This window comes from Suricata suricatta, chromosome 10, assembly GCF_006229205.1.
Source record: "Suricata suricatta isolate VVHF042 chromosome 10, meerkat_22Aug2017_6uvM2_HiC, whole genome shotgun sequence".
In the NCBI taxonomy this organism is placed as follows: domain Eukaryota; kingdom Metazoa; phylum Chordata; class Mammalia; order Carnivora; family Herpestidae; genus Suricata; species Suricata suricatta.
This window is the reverse complement of record NC_043709.1, coordinates 40,082,771-40,106,061: the sequence shown is the minus strand read 5'-3', so window position 1 is coordinate 40,106,061 and position 23,291 is coordinate 40,082,771. Positions and strand designations below refer to the sequence as shown.

General features: G+C 39.0%; 1 long non-coding RNA gene across 1 annotated transcript in view; it reads left to right on the top strand.

Annotated features, from left to right (window-relative positions):
• The window catches only part of LOC115303364, a 112,416-nt gene extending 95,883 nt beyond the window's left edge, over positions 1 to 16,533 (top strand). The window contains exon 4 of the long non-coding RNA XR_003913999.1: positions 16,438 to 16,533. This is a non-coding gene — a long non-coding RNA (uncharacterized LOC115303364). The remainder of the gene's footprint in view (positions 1 to 16,437) is intronic.
• The last annotated feature ends 6,758 nt before the right edge of the window (positions 16,534 to 23,291 follow it).

Sequence of the window (23,291 nt, the reverse complement as noted above, 5' to 3'; positions counted from 1 at the left end):
TAATTGATTTTCTAATGTTGAACCATTCTTGAATACCTGTGATAAATCCCAGTTGGTTGCAGTATATAATTATTTTTATACACTGTTGGATTTAATTTGCTAATATTTTGTTGAGAATGTTTGCATCTATGTTCATGAGAGACATTGGTCTATGTTTTCATTTCTTGTAACATCTTTATCTGGTTCTGATATTAAGGTAATGCTGGCCTTATAGAATGAGTTAGGACATATCCCCTCTGCCCTCCTAAGAGATTTTAGAGAATTGGTATAACTTCTTCCTTAAATGTTTGATCAAGATAGAATTATAAAGCAGTTTTCATTTAGAAAGTATATAGTAGTGTAGGGTAAAAAGAGCTCAAATCCTAAGCAGGTTTTCTGAATAATCATCCCAGGAAAATGAAGTGCTGGATCACCTAGAAACCTGCCCTAGGCTTTGTGTTAGGTATTTGACAAACACACACACATGCACACACACTTTTATAAATAAATATATATTCGTTTCTTTAGTTTAAAGTTAAAATTTTTAATTTTGACATAATTCCAGACCTTTGTTGCAATAACTGTACAGAAAATTTCCACACATCCTTCACCTGGATTCCTCATACATTAATATTTTATTATCATTTTCTCTGTGAGACTTTCAGACATGATGTTTCATTATTCTTAAATACTTTGGCCTATATTTCCTAAAAACAGGAACATTCTTTTATATAACCAGAGTACAATGATTAAAATCAGGAAATGAACATTGATGCTGAAGTATTGTCTGATATGTGGATCATACTCAAAATGTGCCATTTGTCTTAATAATGTCTGCTATAGCAAAACAAAAATCTGGGTTACATGTTGCATTCAGTGTTTATTTAATTTGAAATAATTCCACAGTATTTCTTTGTCTTTCATGACATTGACTTTTTTTTTAATGCAGGCAATAAATTTTGCAGAATATCCCTCAGTTTAGGTTTGTCATATGTTTCTTCATGATTAGACTTAGGATGTGGCTTTTGGTCTGAGTATCACAGAAGTGATGTTTCTTTCCAATGTGTCATTTCAAGTGGTATGTATTGCCAATTTATTACATGTTCCTCTTTTAAAAGTACTTAGTGTCCCATTGGTGACAGGCAAACTGAGAAATAACTGTGATATAGTCTGATTAGCACAATAAGAGAGGCACTCATGTGTATGTGTCAGACATCATTTATTCCTTTCTTACATTCACTTGGCTCCCCTTTTGGCTCCACTCATTGCTGCCACAGTCAACTATGCTCTGCCATGGCCTTGCCTCAAATACATGGATCATCTCTCCCTTTTTTGCAGTAAGGGCTTCTCTGCTACCGCCATGTGGAATGCCTGCAGAAGCCTATCCAGCTGACTGAGGAGCATGAGGGAGTTGATACTCACTGGACCCAATCTTCTACCACTGAGAGGTAGAGCCAGTGAACCCATTGTCTCCTCTTCTGCTTCAGAAAACTCTGATGATTCTGAGACACAATTCTCACAGCTCTCAAAGTCCTCTCAGCAAGACCAAGCTCCAGGTGCCCATAATGGTGACCAGCTCAATAATGTGTCCTTGGACTGGCTTTCTTTCCTTCCATTTATCATTCTTCTCCAGAACCCCCACCTCACCCCGACCCCCACACCCTGCTCCTGCCCTCTGGAATTACTTCCCAAAGTAAACCAACTACATCCAAGTCCTTGTTTCAGACTCTGACTTTCAAGGGAACTCAAGATAAGACATTTGATATCAGGAGTAGACCTAGAAACCAGGCCATCAGGAAGGGATTCTGGAATTGAATCCCTTGCTGGTCAGACACTTTTCCTGCTGGTAGAAAGTGGAGGTAATGATAACCTGATAGCCTGAATCAGCATCACTAAGACTTTCACTGGTGGATGTTTGGAATGAGGTATAGATGGAAAGTTAAGCATTTGCTTATGGACTGGGAAGGACTTTGAACAGCTGAAAGACAACAGTACTTTTTTTCGTTCAAGTATAATTAACAGTGTTGTATTAGTTTCAGGTATACAATATAATGGTTCAACAATTCTATACATTTCTCAGTACTCTGACCAGAGTACCTGTACTCTGAATCCCCTTTATCTGCCTTTCCCAACCCCCTACCCACCTCCCTTCTGGCAACCACCCATTTGTTTAAGAGTCTGATTTTTTGTTTCTTTTTTCTTTGTTTTGTTTCTCAAATTACACATATGAGTGAAAGCATATGGTATTTGTTTTTCTCTGACTGACATTTCACTTAACATTATATCTTCTAGGTATATCCACTTCCATATATCTCTTCAAATTAGTGTTTTTGTTTTGGGGAGGTAAATACTCAGCAGTGGAATTACTGGATCATATGATAATTCTGTTTTTAATTTTTTGAGGAACCTCCATACTATTTTCCATAGTGGCCACACCAGTTTGCATTCCTACCAACAATGCTTGAGGATTCCTTTTTCTCTACACTTTTGTCAAAACTTGCTATTTCTTCTGTTTTTGATTTTGGCCATTCTGACAACGGCCATTGTGAGGTGATTACCTCACTGCAGTTTTGATTTGTATTTCTCTGATGATTAGTGATATTGAGCATCTTTTCAAATGACAATGGTATGTATAAGACCCGTGGATTGGCTCACTTTTGTTAAAGGCTTTTTAAGACCTTTTTAAAAAAGAAAAAAAAATAGGCTCAAGTTACCAATTTTCAAGACAGGCTGTGAAAATTAGAAATCCTCCAAAGCATGCTTATCCTTTGCACACATAGAGCAAACTGTGTTGATAATCAGATCCGGGACTGAACAATAAGGTAGTATAGCTATAAGGAGATTAAATGCACTGCCTTGAAAAGTCCTCTGTGCCAAAGACAGGGCCCTGGTAGGGAAAGAAAGGACTTGCAACTGTATCATGTAGGTGGACAAGCCTGAGAAATTTGAACCTCCAGATTCTTTTGAACTCTGGGGTGGCACATGTGGCTCTGTCTGCTTTATTTGAGAAGAATAGCCTCCCATTTTCTGGAGACTTTACAAAAACCTCAGATGAGGCAATAGCATATAGTTAAAGAAAGAATGTTAAGATTTGGTTAATATTTTACCTGAAAGGACTGAGGATGCAGGTATAGGAATGACGTTTTAAAGTGTTGGGCTGGGGAAGGCAGAGTATAAAGGTGGACAGGAGAGAATTTATTGACACTGAAAAATACCTGGAGCTCCATGACGTAGCAGGAGTACATGGAGGTAGTCCTAATATATTGCTGGGATGGCTCTCTAAATTTCCTTTTCTCCTATAAGGAATGAAGGAGAGATTCTAGAGGCACCTTGACTGCCTTAAGGAAAGTGTCAGAAGGCTCAGGGAGGTTAGAATAAATGTATAATATGACACCTGAAAGCCTATCATCTGACTCTGCTCCTTGTACTGGCCCGGAAGATATACCCATCCCCAAGGCAGGAAGAAATACAGTAATGAGAGCACCGTTGACATCTTTGAAAAGCTCAGTCATAACTCCTCACTGTGGTTGACAATAAGAGATGGTACTGTGGAACTGGACTTCCCAGTATCAGTTGGACTGATAAAAACCCAAAATAGCAGAGGTCAGATGGAGCACTTGACTGACAGAAGGAAAGTGAACATAATTATGATAATGGGCTGCAAGGCCAGAGTGACAACTAGAATGTCTTCACCCATAGGGCTCTGTGATAACCATTAATAGACTGTGGCGTTCCTCAGGGCAAGTTAAATGAGTATCCACTAGGGTGTTACTTGACCTATCCATATAGCCAGAAACAGTCAGCAGCTGGTGAGCAGAAGGCTGATGCCAGCTGTCTCAATGAAAAAAATGCAGCCTCTTACCCACTTTACAGATTAAGCGAGTTCTCAGATCTGAAGTCCATCATTTGAAGGGGACGTTGAGTAAAGACCCAGCAACACTAGAATAAGTATATATACTACATGTTCTCCCAATTATTCTCCGAAAGGGCATATACCCATTTAAGGGGAAACTGCACATTGAGAAAGGGGAAGTATATGGACATTTCAAGGCTTGTTGGATGCAGGTTCTGAGCTGACACTAATACCAGAAAGCTAGAAGCACTATCACAGCTGTGAGGTGAAGTGGTAGTTCGTGGAAACCAGATGGCTCAGGTTCCTCTTACAGGCTCCCCTGGAGCCAGAGACCCACTTCTGCTTATATCCCTGGTTTCCAAGTGAGTGATTGGAATGGATGCACTTAGAAACCAGCAGAAACTTCACCTGGGTTTCTTATCCTATGCAGTGAAAATTATTATAAGAGAAAGGACCAATGGAAGCCCCTGAAACTGAACATTTTCACTGACTAAGATAGTGAATCACAAGAAATAGAACTTCCTGAGAGGAAACAAAGAGACTAGTGCCACCATTGAAGACTTAAGAGATGCACAGGTTTTGGTATTCATCATATCCCTGTTAATTAACCTAAAAATAGCCCAATTACAGCTGCTGTGCCAGGTATGGTATATTTGATAGAATATTACCACAGGTGCCTTTGGCACCTGGTACATAGTTATTGCTCCAACGAATAGGTTCTCCTCAATCCCTGTCAGTAAAAAGGAGCAAAAGCAGTTACCATAAATGAAAAAGAGAGGAGTACACATGCAGTGTCTTGCCCCAGAGCTATGTTAACTTTCCTGCTCTCCTGTCACAAGGACATTGATCACAAGGTCCACAAGGATGTTGATCAGTGGACATTCTATAGAACATCAGGCTACACCTGAATAGCAAGGTGAATAGCAAGGTTCTTCCACACCCAGTGATAACCATAAATGGACAAATGCAACAGCCCTTACCCAGTGAGGCTAAAGCAATAAGGGCTTAGCCTCTCTGAGATGAAGAAGTGGGTAACTTACCAGGCCAACAACCTAAGTAAAACAGGGTAGAGGAGGAGAGAGGATGAATATTAATTATGGCCTCCAATTACAGCTTATAAGGGAATGTTGCTTGTCTCTCTAACACTCCTGCATCCAATCTTTTGTGGGCACTGCTGTCAGCTACCACCTGCATGATAGACCACATGTAAGGCAGGTACCAGCAAATCGGAGTAATACACATTGTGGGGTATATCAGACATCTCTTATGCCCATTTCTTATCCAGTTGAGCCAAGGTGATATCTGATAGCTGATAGCTGCAATCTCTTACTTTCTACCCTGGGGCTTCTCTGCTTTGCAAACATGAGAGTGAACACTCCCGAAGGCAACTGTATCAGCAGGGGACAAGATGCTTCCTTCCATCTGTGTCTCAGCAAACAATTCCTAATTCTGCCCCCTCAAAAGTTCTCTAGCAAGGCAGAACCCCTATTGCCCATAAAGGTAACTAGATCAAAAACATGCCTCTGTACTAATTGTTTTCCTCCTGTCTTACTCCTAGTCCTCTGCCCCCAATTTTTGTTCCCTGGGATCATGTCCCAACTAAGTGAACGTGAATGCGAACCTTGTCTCAGGCTCTTCTTTTTAGAAACCCCCAGCAAAGACACCAAAGTGAGATAGAGTTCCAGATGTGGTGCTATAAGGTTTTTCAGAGAAAATAACAATTGAGTTACTCCTTAAAGTCTCACCTTAAGAATTTTCAATGTGGATGAGAGGAAAGAGTATTCCAGGGAGAAGTAAAAGCATGGTCAAAAGCAAAGATGTAGGAAAGTGGTTGGTAAATTCAGGAAACGTTAAGTGTTTCACGATAGTAGGAGCAATAGGGTCAGGGGCTAGAGGTGGCAGGGGATGCTGCAGAGGGAAGAGGACAGAGGATTTTATGTGCCAACCTCATTGCTACTTGGTTTTGTAAACAATGAAGAAACAGATACATTAACTCTTATATCAAACTTCCTGCCTCGCCTGAAGGATTGTGAAAAACAGCTAACTTTTCAATTTCTAATTGAAACATGAGTTGCCATTACCTATGAATGTTTAAAGATGAAGCTATTCTGAGAAAGCTCTTTGAAATTTCCAGAGAAAATATGTGGTAACATAACAGACACTGCTGACGACCTATCCAAATCCATTTCTTCTCCCCTCTCCCTCCTTGCTGAGAAGAGCCCCAATTTTGTTTGTGCATACTGACCGTATAGTCTGAACAAGAGAAGGGCTTCCTGACTCCAGGTGATAGTCTAAGCTAGAGGTTAGTCAACTTTTCCTGCAAAAGACCAGATAGTAAAGTATTTTAGGCTTTATGAGCAACATGGTCTTTGTTCCAACGACTCAACAATATTGTTGAAGTGTGAGGGGCAGTCTTTAAGAATACTAAAGTTTAGGGGCACCTGGGTGGCTTAGTCGAGTTTCTGACTCTTGATTTGAGCTGGGGTCATGATCCCAGAGTTGTGGGACTGAGAGGGCCTCATGTACGGCTCCGCTTTGAGGGTGGAGACAGCTTAAGATGCTCGCTCTCTCTCCCTCTGCCCCTCTTCTCCGCTCATGCACTCTCTCTCTCTCTAAAATAAAAATTTAAAACAAAGAACACTAAACATTTTTTATGATATTAAACTTTGAATTTCACCTAATTAAAAACTGTTTTTTTTTAAATTCCAGTATAATTAACATACACTGTTATATTAGTTTCAGGTATACAGTATAGTAATTCAACAATTCTATTTTATTTATTTATTTATTTATTTATTTATTTATTTATTTATTTATGAGTGAGCAGGAGTGGGAGAGTGGCAGAGGGAGAGGGGGAGGGAAGAGAGAAGATCCAGAGCAGGCTCCATGCCCAGTGTGGAGCCTGACCTGGGGCTTGATCCCACAACCATGAGATCATGACTGGAGCTGAAATCAAGAGTTGGATGCTTAACCAACTGTGCCACCCAGGCACCGCTATGTATACCACTTCTTTATCCATTCATTTATCAATGGATGTGGGCTGCTTCCATAATTTGGCTATTGTAAATAATGCTGCAATAAACAAGGGTGTACATAACTTCCCAAATTAGTGTTTTCATATTCTTGAGTAAATAATAAGTAGTGGAATTACTGAATCATCTGGTAATTCTATTTTTAATTTTTTAAGGAATCTCCATACTGTTTTTCACAGTGGCTACATTCGCTTGCATTCTCACTAACAGTGCATGAAGGTTCCTTTTTCTCCACATCTTGACCAACACTTGCTACTTCTTGTATTTTTTATTTTAGCCATTCTGACAAGTGTGAGATGTGAGATGACATCTCTTAATTTGCATTTCCCTGATTATTAATGGTGTTGAGCATCTTTTCATGTGTCTGTTAACTATTTGTATGCCTTCTTGGGAGAGATGTGGGTTCATGTCTTCTGCCCATTTCTTAATTGGATTTTTTGGGTTTTTGGGTATTGAGTTGAGTTCTTTATATACTTTGTATACTAACCCTGTATCTGATATGTAATTTGCAAATATTTTCTCCCATTCAGAAGGTTGTCTTTTTGTTTTGTTGACTGTTTCCTTCATGGTAAAGAATTTGAATGTAGTCCTAATTATTTTTGCTTTTATTTCTTTTGCCTCAGGAGACATATCTAGAAAAATGATACTATGACATTATACTATGTTAGAGAAATTATTGCCTGTGCCCTCTTCTGGGATTTTTATGGTTTCAGGTCTCATATTTAATTCTTTAATTCATTTTGAGTTTATTTTTGGGTATGGTATAAGAAAGTGGTCCATTTTCATTCTTTTACATGTAGCTTTCCAGTTTTTCCAACACCATTTATTGAAAATACTATCTTTTTCCCATTGCATAGCCTAGCCTCTTTTGTTATAGGTTAATTGACCATATACATGTAAGTTTATTTCTGGTTCTTCTATTCTGTTCTGTTGATCTATGTGTCTCTTTTTGTGCTAGTGCCATACTGTTTTGATTACTATAGCTTTGTAATAGATCTTGAAATCTGGAATTGTGATTCCTTCAATTTTGTTCTTTTTCAAGATTTCTTAGGCTATTCAGTGTCTTTTATAGTTCCATACAAATTTTAGGATTATTTGTTCCACTTCTGTGAAAAATGTTGTGATATTTTGATAGGGATTACATTAAATATATAGATTGGGGGTAGTGTGAACGTTTTAACAATATTATTCTCCCAATCCATGAGCATGAAATATCTTTCCATTTCTTTGTGTCATCTTCAATTTCTTTCATCAAAATTTTATAGTTTTCACAGGACAGGCCTTTCATCTCCTTGGTTAAGATTATTCCTAGGTATTTTATTATTTTTGATGCAATTATAAATGAGACTGTTTTCTTAATTTCTCTTTCTGTTGCTTATTTATTAGTGTATAGAAATGCAATAGATATCTGTATATTGATTTTGTATCCTGTGACCTTACTGAATTCACTTATCAGTTCTAGTAGTTTTTTGGTGGAGTCTTTGGGGTTTCCAATATATAGTATCATGTCATCTGCAAATAATGAAAAATTTCCTTATCAAACTGGATGCCTTCTTTTTTTTCTTTTTACTGTCTGATTGCTATAGCTAGGACTTCCAGTACTATGTCAAATAAAAGTGGTGAGAGTGGACATCCTTGTATTGTTTCTGACCTTAAGGGAAAAGTTCTCAGTTTTTCACCATTGAGTATGATGTAAGCTGTGGGTTTTTCATATATGGCCTTTATTATATTGAGGTATGTTCCCTATAAATCTACTTCTTCAGGGTATTTTATCATGAATGGATTTTGTATTTTATCAAATACTTTTTCTGCATCTATTGAAATGATGATGGTTTTTATCTTTTCTCTTGTTGATGTGATATATCACATTGACTGATTTGCAAATATTGAATCATCCTTGTAGCCCAGGAATAAATCCCACTTGATCGTGGTGATGATTTTTTAGTGTGTTGTTGGGTTTGACTTCCTGATAATTTATTAAGGATTTTTGCCTCTATCTTCATCAGAAGTATTGGCCTGTAGTTCTCCCCCCCCCCCACCTCTCTCTCTGTCTCTCTCTCTCTCTCTTTTGTAGAGTTATTATCTGGTTTTGGTATCAGGGCAATGCTCATCTCAGAATGAATTTGGAAGCTTTTCTTCTCCTATTTTTGGAATAGTTTGAGAAGAATAGGTATTAATTCTTCTTTAAAATTTTTTAAATGTTTTTTTTTTAATTTTTGAGAGAAAGAGAGAGAGAAAGCGTGAGCAGAGGAGGGGCAGAGAGAGAGGGAGACCCAGAATCTGAAGCATGCTCCAGGCTTGAACCCACTAACTGAGATCATGACCTGAGCTGAAGTTAGACGTTTAGCCGACTGAGCCACCCAGACGCCCCATTAATTCTTCTTTAAATGTTTGGTACATTTTACTTGTGAAGCCCTCTGGTCCCGGACTTTTGTTTGTTGGGAGTCTGTTCACATTTTCTATTTCTTCCTGATTCAGTTTTGAGAGGTTATGTGTTTCTAGGAATTTATCTATTTCTTCTAGGTTGTCCAATTTGTTGGCATATAAATTTTCATAATGTTCTCTTGTCATCCTTTGTATTTATGTGGTGTCAGTTGTTATATCTCCTATTTTATTTCTGATTCTGTTTATTTGAGTGTTCTCTCTTTCTCTCTCTCTCTCTCTCTCTCTCTTTTTTTTTTTTTTTGATGAGTATGGCTAAAGGTTTACCAGTTTTGTTGATCCTGTCAATGAACCAGCTACTGATTTCATTGTCTGTTCTATTGTTTTTATAGTTTCTATTTCATTTATTTCTGCTCTAACTTTTATTATTTTCTTCCTTCTCCTGGCTTTGGGTCTTGTTTGTTCTTCCTTTTCTGATGCTTTAGGCATAAGTTTAGGTTGTTTATTTGAGATTTTTCTTGCTTCTTAAGCTAGTTCTGTATTGCTATAAACTTCCCTCTTAGAACAGATTTTTAAATTTTTTTTTTTACTGTTTTATTTATTTTTGATACAGAGAGAGATAGAGCATGAGAGGAGGAGGGGTAGAGAGAGAAGGAGACACAGAATCCGAAGCAGGCTCCAGGCTCTGAGCTGTCAACACAGAGCCCAACGCAAGGCTCCAACCCACAAACTGTGAGATGACCTGAGCCAAAGCTGGATGCTTAACTGACTGAGCCACTCAGGCGCCCCATAGCCTTTGTTTTAAAGTTTATTTAGTCTGATATAAGTATTGCTACCTTGGCTTTCTTTTCACTTCCATTTGCATGATACATGCTTTTCCATCCTTTCATTTTCAATCTGCAGGTGTCTTTAGGTCTGAAATGAGTTTCCTGTAGGCAGCATATAGATGGGTCTTGCTTTTTTATCCATTCCATCCCCCTATTCCTTTTGATCAGAGCATTTAGCCCATTTACATTCAAAGTAATTATTGATAAGTTATGGACTTGTTGCCATTTTGTATGGCTGTTTTTGTAGTTCTTTTCTGTTCCTTTCTTTTGTTCTCTTATCTCATGGTTTGCTGGCTTTCTGTAGTGATATACTTGGATTCCTTTCTCTTTATTTTTTGCATTTCTATCGCCAGTTTTGAGTTTTGGTTACCATTAGGTTTATATATAATATCTGAAGAGGTAGCATCTGTATTAAGTTGATGGTCACTTAAATTTGAATCCATTCTAAAAACACGAAATTTTTACTTCTTTTCCCCTGGACGTTTTAAGTATATGGTGTCATCCTTTTATTTTGTGAATCCCTTGGCAGACTTTTACTGCTTTTTTGCATCCTAAATTTTTACTTTTGCCTATGGTCTATCCTTTCCACTCGAAGAGTCCTCTTTAACATTTCTTATAAAGCTGGTTTAGTGGTGATGAATTCCTTTAACTTTTGTTTGTTTGGGAAACTATTTACTTTTATATTTGAATGATAGCCTTGCTGGATAGAGTATTTTTGGTTTCAAGTTATTTTATTTCAACACTTTGTCATGCCACTGTTTTCTGGCCTGCAAAGTGCCTGCTGAAAAATCAGCTAACAGACTTATAGGGTTTTCCTTCTGTGTAACTGGTTTTTGTTTGTTTGTTTGTTTGTTTGTTTTGCTGCTTTAAAAAAATCTCTTTATCACTATTTTCTGTCATTTTAATTACTAGTTGTCTTAGTGTGGATGTCCTTCGCTTGGTGTTTTGGGGGGGGGGCTCTCTGTGCTGCCTGGATCTAAATTTCTGTTTCTTTCCCAGATTTGGGAAGTTTTCAGCTCTTACCTCTTTAAATAAATTTTCTGACCCATTTTCTCTTTCTTTTCCTTCTGGCATCTCTATGATGAGAATGTTATTATGCTTGCTGGTGTCTCTGAGTTCCTTAAGTTTCATTTTGTATTTTTTTTTTCCACTCCTGTTCAGTTTGATTGCTTTCCATTATTCCATCCTCCAGTTTGGCGATCCATTCTTCTGCTTCCTCTATTCTATTCTTAATTCCCTCTAGTGTATTTTTAATTTCAGTTATTGAGTTCTTCATCTCTGATTGGTTCTTTTTTATTTTTTCTATCTCTTTGTTGAGGGTCTCACTGAGGTCCTCTATTCTTTTCTCCAGGCCAGTAAGTATCTTTATAACCATTATTTTAAATTCTCTATCAGACATATTACTTATCTCTTTTTCATTTGGCTTTCTTGCTATTATTTTTGTCTTGTTCTTTCATTTGAAACATATTCCTCTGTGTCCTTATTTTATCTAACTCTCTGTGTCTGTTTTTTGTATATTAGGAATGACAGCTATATCTCCTGATTTTGAAAGTAGTGGCCTTATGAAGAAGAGGTCCTGTGGTGTCTTGCAGTGCAATGTCCTCTGTTCACCAGAACCTGGCACTTCAGGAGTGTCTCCTGTGTGTGTTGTGTGCACTCTACTGTTGTGGCTGAGTCACGTTTGCCTGTAGTTCAGTCACCTGCAATGGCTCTCTTTGCCTGTTGTGGGCAGGGTTTGTTCCCTGTACTGTTAGTGGGCCAGTCTGGGGTCACCTTGGGCTTGAGTTGAGTCAGATCAGGAATTTTCCAGAGCTGTGGTAGCATCAAACTGCAGGGTGCTCTCTCTGAGTTGTCTCAAAGAAGCTTTTTTTTTTTTTTTTTTTTTTTTAGTACATGGAGTTGCAATCAGACCAGATGTCTGTCCACTGTTAGGGCCCTGGTTGAACTAGTATGTATGGTTTTCTTCCACTCTCCCAGGGACAGGAATTACTTTTGGGTGGTGCTGGCCCCTGTTGTGGCTGCTCACACACTGCCATGCTTGTGGTGCTGCTTTGGATGGACACCTGTCATGTGTGTTAAAGAGGGCAGGTATGTAGGAAAACTTGGGGTGAAGCTTGCTGGTCCAAGGTGAGAGGGGACTTGCAATGGTCCAGGAAAACTGTCAAGGCTGGAGGGGGCAGGCCTAGATAAGAGTGAGGGAGCAGGGCACACTGTTAGCAAGCTAGGTGGAGAGTGTTTGGGCTATGCTATTTCCCACAAGTATCCATTCTCTAGGCTGGAGAATGGAGGAGGTACATGGTACCCAGTGGCTCTTTTGTTCTTGGAGAAGTCTCCCAAAGATCCCTGCCCCTTCAGCCCATGCTCTGAGATTAGTAAACATATCTCCCTCCCATATACCCCAGGCATTTTTGAAACTGCTGCTTCTATGCTGAATCTTTATGAAGCTGTTTGTTGTATTGTCTCTTTAAGGGCAGGGATTCAGTTTTCTGTCACTTTCTCAGGTCTCCCTCAGCTAAAAAGGATGATTTTTAAAGTTTCAGGTGTTAAGCCCCAATGATTGTAAGAACATGCAAAGTTAGGCCCCTCTGGCTTACAAAGCCAAATGTTATGGGAATTCAATTCATCTTCCCAATGTGGGTCCCCCATGTCTGGGGTGTGTGGTGTTAGATCTGTTCCTCTCCCTTATCCCTGCCTTCAGCATCCCTTGCTCCTGGGGACAGTCCTTTGAATCTGTTTGGTTCCCAATCATGTCTCTGCCCTTCCTATTCTCTTTGATGTGGCCTCTTTTCTATGTTTATCTGTGGAGAGTCTGTTCTGCTAGTCTTCAGGTCATTTTCTGGGTTATTTATACTGCTGTGGATATTCTCTAACTATACATGGGATGATGTGAGCCTAGGATCTTCCTACTCTGCCATCTTCCCTGGAAATCTCCTCTTTTTTCTGTACTGCAATATATGATGTTTCTTTTGATTTTTTGCAACTATTTAAGAATATAAAACCCGTAGCTCATGGACTATACAAAAACAGGCACTGAGCCAGATTTGCCTATAAGCCATAGTTTGCCAACCCCTTGTGTAAGCTAATCAGGATGGTCTAATTTCTTTTGCCAAAGATTGGATTTGGTGTGGACAGGTAGTTGAACATCCAAACGCAACATGAGGGATGGTATTCTGCAAGCTTTCCTTGATTTAAAAAAGAGGCTCATGAGAAAGAACAGTCCTTTTATTTCCTGTAGATACAGCTTGTGATGAATAATGCCCATATCTGCTACAGCCATTGTGGTCATGAGGCTTCTTGCCTTTTTACTCACAATAGCAGGGTAGAAACAATCTGATTGAATCTTCATAATATTAATGACCTGTGGGATTAATCTGGAAAATACTTGAATCTTCAGGAAATTACTGAAATGTTGAGTTAACTTGACTCTAAACTCCTTGTTGTAAGAAACAATAAAGGTCCTTATCATATAAGCCACTTTTAGTCAAGTTTTCTGTTACTTGAAGCCAAAAATATTCTAACTAATATTCAAGGACCCAGGAAAATACTACTTAATCCATGAAATAGAACAAAATAGAACTATATATGCTGCAGTGGGAGGATATTCAAGACAAATTCTTAAGTGAAAACAACAACAACAACAAGGTATGGGATAGTTTGCACAGTTAGAGTGTAATCTTAAGGCTATATAGGTATATATCTTAAAATTGGGGGAAGACTTTGATTAATTATAATTAACTCTGGGAAGTGTTCTTGGAATGAACAGGGAGGAAAAAGAGACTTAATAATTGTAGGTATTACTTTATTATTGATAAATTTTAAAGGATGTGCAGTTATTACTTTTAAAATTGAAAAACCTGGTTAAAAAAACCCAAAAGAGTATTATTAATGCCTAGATAGGCAAGTATGGTGAATAGGATTCTGCAAGAGTCTGGGGATGTAGCAACTCAATGCTGATGCCTAAAATGTAGTAAAGCCTTAGATTCAGATACATGATTTCAGTTCTATTTTATTCTCTTAATGTGGTGTCTTTATCAATGCCACCTTCTCTTTGAGTGGAGCTTAGAAAAATAATCTAGAAGAAAAGAGCAGAGAATACCAGATACTGCAACTACAACTCTTTAGCTCTTCTTATCTTTCTGAGAGACAGAATATCGAATGTATTGCCCTTGGGTGTTAGGACTGTGTCTTGTCTCAATTACCATGTGCATTAATGATTTAGAAGTGGGAAAGAGGGCACTTAGTAATGGAGGTCCTTCCTTACATGTCACTAGTGAGACTTAACTGTCTGGGAATGATTTGGGTAAGGGAGATAAAAGAATATTAAGAAGACTGAGAAGATAAAATAAAAAGAAGCATGAGGGATTTAGGATAGCAACCAGGAAGACATGTCTGAGAGTAAAAACTATTACAAACATCAGAGAATAGAGGTTAATTACACACACTGTGGACTTTTCTTTATGATAGTGTAAAAGTAAATTATCATCTGTGTAGGATGGTTTTATCATTAAAACCATAAAGATGAAAGAGACTTTGGAGAGCACCTATTCCAAGCCCTTTCATTTAACAGATGACAAAACTGAGGCTGAGAAATTAAATTGACAAAGATCATTGTTAATTAGCTGTAAAGCCAGGCCAATGTTTGGTTTAGTTTAGTTATAATAGACTCTTCTATACCGCATTTCCTGAGAATTATTTTGTCTGAAGGCAGTAGAATAAACTAGATGACTTCTAAAAGTCTTTTAAAACATTACTCAAGAACTAAAGCTATGATTTATCACAGCAAGGGATTTTTTTTTTTTCACCTGGGGTCCTTGCTCAGGGAGTCATGAACCCTTTGATATTTATGCAAAATTATGTGTATATATACTTGGAAATCTGTAGTTTCCAGTGCCTTCTTTTGATGGATTATTCAAATATTAAGTATCCCAAAAGCTGAATTTGGAATTAATTTCAAAGAATGAAAGTAGGAAAAATTGTGCAATCAATGAGGTAACCAGATTGAATCCAATCTCAAAAACAAGAGGTGGAGAAGTTAAGCGGACTCTTCAGGTTCAGTGATGGGAGAATATTCTCTAGAGCATCTGACTATATTGGCATATCAAAAGCTGGGTATGGAGAAAAACTTTCTTGTGTTGGGGATTTTAGAAAGTCCAGGTGACTAACTAAAAATGTACAACAGACTTTTTCTCCTTAATGTGTGCCCCCCCAAAAAGGTCTAGAAAATTTACCAGTTCAGCAAACAGAAAATTAAAGGGACATATCCTAAAGTTATAAAAATAAAAATAAAAAAGTTGCCAACACACAAAGAAATGTAACAATTCTGAAACAAATACCAAATGAGGAAGTTAACACAAATATCCCCAAATTTGTAGAGAAATAAATCTAATGCACCTCCTTACATTTTTCATTTTCTTACTGTACATTTCTAGAAAGAGCTCCAAGAAAGGCTGGTGACATGGTGAAAGTGAACTCTGGGCCTGACTCTAAAGAGAGAGCTCCAGGGATACTCACTAAACTGGGGAGACTATCAGGGCACCTGGGTGGCCCAGTGGGTTAAGTGTGTGAATCTTGGTTTCAGCTCAGGTCATGATCTCATGGTTTCATGGGTTTGAGCCCTGTCCTGGGCTCTGTGCTGACAGTGTAAAGCCTGCTTGGGATTCTCTCTCTCCCCCTAAAATTTCCTCTTAAGAGTGTAGCAGACACCACCTACTTCCCCTCAGGTTCCCTTAGGAAGTTGACAAAAGACCTGACTGAAAATAAGAAGACCATAAAACCTATGGCCCACAAAGGATGGTATGGCCATAGACCACCCCTTGTACAATGGAAAAGAACCGATCAGGAATGGAAAACCCAGCACCCAGAGTTATCTAGCCAATAAGGTGAGAGCCTGAGAAGGAACAAGGGGGAAGGGAAGGGTAGGGAAGGAGGAGGACTGTCCAGAACCTTACAAAACAAGGACCCTTGCTTATAATTTGAGGGCAGTCATTTTCAAATGCCCCCTCTCTGTAAAGAGAGCTTTCCTACTATTCTTCCTTTCTAATCTTTTACTCTAATACCTGCTTCTCATTTTGAGTCCACCTCTTCATTGTTTGAAGAGGCAAGACAACGAATCTTGAGTATTGAGGTAAAAGAAAATCCTGCAACACAAGTTCTACCTTTCCTCACCAAAGCTTCTTTCTCCTCCATACTATTTTCTCAAGGTACAAAAAAGTGAAGAGAAGATGAAAGAAAAAAAATTAAAAGGGCGGGAAGAAAGGAGTTCTACTGTGGGTAAAATAGTATCACACAGCATTGTGTGTGACAGAGAAATCATTCATGAAATGAATAGTCAATGCAGCAAACTTCACTGTTGTCTTATTTTTAGAAATTGCCATAGCCACCTCAGCCTTCAGCTACCACCACCCAAGATCTTTCAGCAGCCATCAGAATCGAAGCAAGAGCCTCCATCAGAATAAAGGATTATGACTGGTTGAAAGCTCAGATGATGGTTAGCATTTTTTAGCAAGTTTTTTTTTTAATCAAGTGAAAATAAAAGAAAAATGAAAAGAAATGACATAGCTACCATGTGAGCATGTTATAGCCAGAGAGCATATGTAACTTTCATTAGGTCACAGAATTAAGATTATAGACTTGGTATTCAAACCCGTATGGTCTGGCTAACCTGGAAAAATCTAGATAGAAGAATGTTTGATTTACTAAACTGTTTTCCTAAATGAGATAAGCCATTGAGCCAACTGTTGTTAGGTTTCCAACTCTGTTTGATTCTTATGTGTAAGTAAGCCAATGAGAGAAAAGCCCCTATTGTCTGATCTCATACCCTTAGGGGACATGAATCAATGACATTCTCTCTCTGTAGATGTAATGAAAGACCAGAGCTTGGGGAAGTGGTCACGGATAGCAGTGCTGGGGAACATTATCAACACGGCCTGGTCACAGTCTAGTCCTGTAATAGCTACCATACACTCATACTGTCCTAAAGAAGTCCTGCTGTAAAAGGTTACTTCTTTTAATATCTTCTTGAATACGAGTCTTGGCGGGGTCCAGCATAGTGAGTCAAGGCACTATTAGCACAACTGTCGTCCTTTCCATTACTTAGTTAAACATGCCTAAAATATGAGTATCCTGTCCTAGAATCTGAGTGACAAAAGAGTGGATGTCATAGTTGGGGCCATTTCCTTCATGCACAACAACCAAAGCTCTATTCTATTTTAAAAAAAACCCCAATCTCTTCCTAGAATGGATTTTTATCTCAAGTCTAGTCCAGTAGTTATTTTGATAATGGCAGCATACGGGGGCAAGCAGAGGGCAGGAAGAGATGTGGAAGATTACTGAAACTATGTCTTGACTTTTCCATATTTCCCCTAATTCAGAGGGCTGTGGCACAAAGCTTCTCTCAACTGCTTTCATTGTCTTCTGGTAGCAATGTAAAAGATGTATTTCCAATAAGAATTATTTTCATTTCCTCTTCAAGTTGCGACTAATTGTAAATGCTATGTAGATAGTCAATGACAAAAAGTCTTCTGGGACAGAAGTGTATCTTTCTATCCAATCATGATAACATAATCAACTAGTGTATATCAACCTAATGACTTATTAGCTGTTGTCTATGTATTTGATTTCAGGGTCTGTTGATGCATCATTAGTTGTTTGCAAACTGTCTGGTGTGTAGATGTCCTACAGAATCCCATGTAGCCATATTAACTCATTGTAAAGGGTTAACTTACCTGTAAAAGGGAGATATTTACAGTACTTACTTTTTAGGCTTCATACGAGGATTAAATGGGATCATGTACATGAAGGATTTAGAATTGTGATTGGTACCTAGAATGTGTATCTTAAGTCAGGGCCTTTTCAGGAAGTAGAATTCTCTCCATTTGACCCAAAAGAAGAAGTGTTAGTGAAAATACTACATTCAGTGATGAGGGTAGGGGGAAGGGAAGGAGCAAGGGCTGGTAGGCACCTTGAGACAGGAATACTCCTCAGGCTGAGGGAACACAGGGAAGAGAGCCAGCTGTTAGCTGAAACTGTAGAAGAGGGACCACCAGGTAGGCACTGTAATCTAAGAGGGACGAACTTGTTGACAGATGCTTTGCCAAAGCAGAGGGGGACTGAGAAGAAATACTCTGACCTATTTCTTGTGCCAGTGCCTCCCATCAGCCAAAGCTAAACAGCAGCCAACTTGGCCAGATAGTACAGGACATGTAGTCCTTGGTGATCAGTTTGCTAGAGCATAAGGCAGAAAAGAGCAAATAATGGATTTGGGGGGTGAGGTCATGGGGAGGAGAGGGAATTCAGATTAACCAGTATACTCTGGCTTATTTTCTATTTTAAACCAAAACAAACTATCTGAATCTTAACCAACTTGGTGTATGTAACTGCATCTTTTCTCTATTATGAAAAATTAATTATATGCTCATGTATGCTTTTCTTTTTTCTTCTTCATTTGTTATTTATACATTTAACAAAATAGTTATGGAATAAATAGCTGAGAAAGCAGTATGCAAAGTATTATGTACAGGATTGGTATTCTTGTCCTTATGGAGATTATCATTTACAAATCACTCATATAATTTAAGATCATGTAAATAATATAATAATATAGTAAAAATCCACAGTAGAACTTTTCATTTATTAAAGGGAGGAATACTTCTTAAAAAATGGGGATTTTTACATTTTAAATGTTCCTAGATTTGAGCAACCTTTTTTGGATTATGTACCCACTTGAAAAGCTGATGAAAGCTATAGGTTCTTCTCCAGAAAAAAACCAAAACATTCATATGGTCTGAGAAAGACTTTTATTGACCACTGTCTTAGTCTCAAGTTTGTTCTCTTAAGCCTTTCTCAGATACTCTTCCTATCTTCCCACTTACAGGTGCTCATGGGATCTTTGTGGGCTTAGAGGTGCCCTAGAACATTGCAGAGGGTGGTAAAAAGACAAAGAGTAAAACTTAGTGGCACTGCCTGGCATGGCCATACCTTGTTATTCCCAGAGGAATAGTAAAACAATAGGAGTCTTGGTGCCCAACAAGAAAAATCTGCTTCCATGCACCAAATGAAAGGCCCTGGGTATTGCAAGGGCTCTCATCTGTGAGGCTCCTGGGCACTCGATATGCCTTCACAGGGGAATCTTCTCTTCTTCAACAGGCACACTCCCTCCCTCCAATCTCCCATTTCCTGGCAGCAGGACACTTTCCAAGTTCAGATCCAGCAGTCTAACCTCTTGCTACCTGGACAATCCTTTCTCCTTCTCTCCCCCCACCCACCTTCATTATACGCATTGTCATTTCATTTTTTTTTTCACATTGTCATTTCAAATCCTCATTATTTTTCAACACAAAGTTCCACTGTCTTTCACACTGATGGTCCTTGGGGGGCCGACCCAAGTTACTAGTACTGACTCCCTTTTCTATAGGGATGTGACCGGCTCAGTTTTTAAATATTCCCTGGAAAGGAAGAATTTGCATACCTCACTTCCCTGCTTCCCCCAATAACAAATTTGGTTACACATTCCTTTTAAGGGAGTAAAACTTAGGAAAAAATTAAACTGTTCAATTAAATCAAGCTGGATGTTTTGGTCCTGCTGTATTCTTGTAAACATATGGCTTTGTAAATGATTTCAGGGGTTTCAGCTTTACACACTGTATTATCTATCGCCATACAATAAATTATCCCCAAACTTAGTAGCTCAGAAAAATACATGCTTATATTTCACACAGTTTTAGTGGTCCAGGAGTCCAGGTGCAACATAGGTGGGTGGTTCTGGCTCAAGGTCTCTCATGAGCTTGCAGTCAAGATGTCAGCGGGAGTTGCGATCATCTGAAGGCTTGAAGATCTGGAACTAAGGTGGCTAATTCATGGGCCTGGCAAGTCGATGCTGGCTGTTGGCAGGAGGCTTCACTTTCTTTCCACAGGGCTGCCTAAGTGTCTTCATGACATGGCAGCTGGATCCCCCAGAGGTGGTAATCCAAGAGAGTATAAAGCAGATTCCACAATGCCTTTCAGGAGGCAGCCTCAAAAGTCACACGCAATTTTTCTGTACTATGTTACTGGTTACGCACACCAGCCCTATTCAGTGTGGGAGGACACTAACCAAAAGTGTGAATACCAGGAGATGAGAATTGTTGGCTTAGAAGTTGACTATTGCACATGTCAAATTCTACATATTTCCTTTAATTCCCCAGCTTCATCTTTTCTACATCAATGATTCATACAGAATGAGTGCAAAAATACTGTTCTTATTCCATTTAAAATAAGATTATAGAGTATTGCTATATGTGCCTGCTTTTTTCTGTGTTAAAATAGCAATATCTTGCCCCATCCTAGTTGGGTTTTTTTTTTTTTTTTAGTGCTTTACTTATTTTTGAGAGAGTGAGAGGGTGAGTGCTCCTTTGGAGTTGGTGGAGGGGGATTTGCAAAGGATCCAAAGCAGACTCTGTGCTGATTGCTGCTCAAACTCGAGGACCATGAGAGCATGACCTGCGTCGAAGTCAGATGCTTAACCACTGAGCCACCCAGGCATCCCATCCCATCCTTGTTTCAAGGAGGTGGTGTCTTATTTGGTTCTAGAGTCCACAATTCTAATGAGATATAGAAATTTATGAAATGGCTTATAGGAAAATCTTAAAATCAATGATCTCATTAGAATTCAAAGGACTAGAACTACTGAACCTCATTTAGCTAAGTCACATAATCTGTATGGTATCTTAAAAATGATCTTTTTGGGGGCGCCTGGGTGGCTCAGTCAGTTGAGCATCTGGCTTCAGCTCATGATTTCACAGTTTGTGGGTTCGAGCCCCGCATCAGGCTCTGTGCTGACAGCTAGCTCAGAGCCTGGAGCTTGCTTCAGATTCTGTGTCTCCCTCTCTCTCTGACCCTCCCCTGCTCATGCTGTCTCTCTCTCTCTCTCAAAAATACATAAAACATTAAAAAATTTTTAAAAATGATCTCTTTGTACCACCTCACGCCGGTCAGAGTGGCTAAAATGAACAAATTAGGAGACTATAGATGCTGGCGAGGATGTAGAGAAACGCTACCCTCCTACACTGTTGGTGGGAATGTTAACTGGTGCAGCTGCTCTGGAAAACAGTGTGGAGGTTCCTCAAAAAATTAACAATAGAACTCCCCTATGACCCAGCAATAGCATTGCTGTGGATCTACCCAAAGGATACAGAAGTGCTGATGCATAGGGGCACATGTACCCCAATGTTCATAGCAGCACTTTCAACAATAGCCAAATCATGGGAAGAGCCTATGTGTCCATCACCTGATGCAGGGATCAAGAAGATGTGGGTTTATCTATACAATTGAATACTACATGGCAGTGAGAAAGAATGAAATCTGGCCATTTGTGGCAACGTGGATGGACCTCGAGGGTATCATGTAAAATGAAATAAGTCAGGCAGAGAAGGACAGATACCATATGTTTTCACTTGTAAGTGTAACAGGAGAAACTTAACAGAGGGCCATGGGGGAGGAGAAGGGGGGGAAACATAGTTGGGGAGAGGCAGGGAGGCAAACCATGAGAGACTCTTGAATACTGAGAACAAACTGAGGGCTGATGGGGGAAGGGGAGAGAGGAAGGGGGATGATAGGCACAAAGGGCACTTGTGGGGATGAGCACTGAGTGTTATATGGAAACCAACTTGACAATAAACTATTAAAAAATGATCTCTTTGTTGTGGTTCCTAATTACAGCACTTCATAGAACAAATGTTTAATACAGTATTAAATGGACCAAATAATAATTCACTGAGGATAATTACAACAGAAAAATGTGGGGTAGAACCAAGAACAGTAGATGGGGAAAAGTCAGGAGGTTTCTAGATGTACTTCTGCTACTACCTAGTTTTGTGACTTTAAGCAGGTTTCTTATATTCCCCAATCATCATTTCCCTATTTGCAAAATGCTGGAGTTTGACTAGAACTGGATGATCTCTAATGATGACTTTAGCTCCAGAAGTGTCTGAAATTACCTATGAAGCCATATGTATACAATAATTCTCCATTCTTCTCTGCTTCTCAATCCATTTCACAGTTCTTCTCTAACAAAGTGCATTTTTTCTTTGTATTTTATTCTTTCAGCAATTATTCTGCATTCCTCCATAATTCTATGCTATTCTTTTGCCAATTTATCCATTGACATGTCTACTTTCTTGGCTGTCCTTCACAGAACCCTGAATATATTGTCTCAAATCTGCATGTAGATAAGAACTCTGCAATTACCATGATGGACTCTGATTTTATCTATAAGGTTCATTTCGGTCCATATTGAATCTCACCCAAGCATATTCAATACATTTCCCCAAGAATGGCTGTTCTTAACTCCGGATTTCTGTCTTTTCTACTTCAGTAACTATTGTTTTTAATCATACAGTAATGAGCAAGGGAGACTTGGAGTCTGGTTGTGTAGTTTCAACATCTTTTCACCCACTTTTAGTATTTCGTCTATGTTTCAGTTTGTAAAATTCTTGCTGAGTGCCTGGGTGGCTCAGTTGGTTGAGCATCCAACTTTGGCTCAGGTCATGATCTCACCATTTGTGAGTTTAACTGACTCCTTACTGTCAGCACAGAGCCCGCTTTGGATCCTCTGCCCCCCTCTCTCTGCCTCTCCCCTGATGACACTCCCTCTCTAAAAAATAAATAAAACATTAAAAAAAAAAGTTGTAGAATTCCCAGAAGTCACAGCAGCCAGGCAATGAAAATGAGTGAGGCAGGCCATTAGCCCAGGAGAGATCAAAGGGGCCCAGATCTTTCATGTTTTCCAGATAAATTAGAAATCTAGATTTTAAGTTTTAATTTATTTGGAGAGAAAGAGAGCATGAGCAGGGAAAAAGCAGAGAGAGAGGAGAGAGAATCTCTAGCAGGCTCTATACTAGCAGCACGGAGTTCCACGTGGGGCTTGATCTCACAAACCATGAGATTGTGACCTGTGTGGAAATCCAGAGTTGGACGCTTAATCAACTGAGCCACCCAGGCACTCTGAAATCTAGATTTTAAAGGTAATCTCCTGATTTATTGAATTTTGGTATCTACTTTAAAAATATTTGGAAAAACTCCCATGTGGGCCAAACGAAGCATTTTTGTTGGCTGAATTTGGCCACTGATCTTTCCATTTAGGACCTCTGTGAGCCTAAGATTACCAGCAAGGCTAAATATCTTCATTTTTTAAAATCTCATGCGCCCCAACATTCCTAATAGCCGAGCACCCATGAAACAGTC